Here is a 1,792-nt window from a genome sequence, read left to right on the forward strand (position 1 = left end):
CAAAGAACATAGAGATGTAATTAATGAATGTTTTTAAGTCAAAGAGAACCCACAAAGTTTAAGTTATTGTCCCCACGTGCAATAGTCCTTTTGCAAGATAAGTTAGGTTCACCAACAGATTGGCCCAGAAATTAAGTGCTTATGATTATTTGCTTAGTTTTGAAGTAGTTGTCATCCCAAGCTTGAGTCTGAAAACAACTGGATCCAAGCTATAACTGTTTAACTGTGGGAGGTGGGAGTGTTCAACATCTTGCATCCTGATTCCTGCCTGCAAGTAGACAAGCTACAATGTTTTCCGTCTCTTGCTGAAACTTACAAGGGGATAAATGAAGCTTCAGGAAGTAATTAAAAGATAATGGAATGGAAAACAAACCTGAGGTTATCCTGAGCTGGTCAGAATTCTAAGAAGTTGGAATTAGCGGCTGTTTTCCATTACAACACCCCCTTTCCTTAACAGAGAAAACATATTTTATTGAGATGGCTGTTATTATGCTGTGCACAGTAAAAGACACAAGGTTTCCCAAAATAATGGCTTGCCTCTTATTTCTAAGCTATCTTTGGTATATTTATCTTGTGATTTACCCAATGAAAATGGAATTAATCTAGTGGGGGAAAGAAAGTGGTACCTTAATGTTGCAACACTCAAGTCACCAGGAATTGGTTTTGGCCTCTAAAGGCGATTATATTCGAGGAAAACAAAAACAGAACTAACTTTTATAAGCAGATATTTATGGAGATAGTTGCCATTAAAAAACTTGCTATATCATACAGCAAGGGCACAGTAGGCAGGGAGAGTTGAGATGATTTTTCTCTCTTTTCATAAGCCTTTCTCATCTCCACAAAGCATTGTCTAACGTCCTTCTACATAGGATAATGATATTTTCTATTCAGTATGAAGACTCTTGCTAACATTTAGGATTCAGCCAGGTACCATACTTATGACTTGGATTAGCCATTGCTGGAAACAGATACTAGGTAGTAGATGGACCATCAGTCTGCCCCAGTATGGCTATTTTTATGAATTTCTGGTTGGATGTTATTGCATTTCTGTATAGCTCTGTATTATATGCAGACATGGCTTTCTAGGGTTCTTGACAATCAGCAATAGATCAGATGTCTTAGTGAAGGGGCAGTGTAATCTATTGCTTTCCTAGATGGTACAAATTTGGTTGCTGGGAAACACTTGTTAATTTACTATGTGTACAATAAGATTACATAATGTGTTCAAACTACTCCTTAAATTGTGATGCCAAAATCTGCTTTATTTACAGAAGAAACATATTTACAAGTACATCCAAAGGAAAACTTTGAAACAAAATGTATGACATTTATGCTATGAAATATTTGTGAAAAGAGCAAATCACACACCACTTCATAGGGGTGAAATTTGACCTTAGTTTCAAATTTCAACTTGCCTAACCCAAGTCTTTAATTAGTTTCAACTTGAAACTTAAACCACTTCATAGAGGTGAAATTTGACCTTAGTTGCTAATTTTCTTTCTTTCCTATAGTCCTGCTAGACCAGTCCAGACAAATAGGTTATGTCCACCAATCTACAGATGAAGGAAAAGAACATTGACTTGCAGTATAAGTATCAGTGTTGTCCAGAAACTTGCCAGTATAATTTTGGCAAAGCAGAGTTAAACAACGACCTTTCAAACCAACCAACAAGCAACCAGTGAACAAATGACACCCTCTCCCTTCACAAAGTGGCTACCTAGATCCAAGGCCCCAGCATGACCACTGATCCACATAGTCTAATTAATCTTCAGTAAGGGACACATTTCAGTAG

This window comes from Geotrypetes seraphini, chromosome 3 (assembly GCF_902459505.1).
Source record: "Geotrypetes seraphini chromosome 3, aGeoSer1.1, whole genome shotgun sequence".
Lineage (NCBI taxonomy): Eukaryota > Metazoa > Chordata > Amphibia > Gymnophiona > Dermophiidae > Geotrypetes > Geotrypetes seraphini.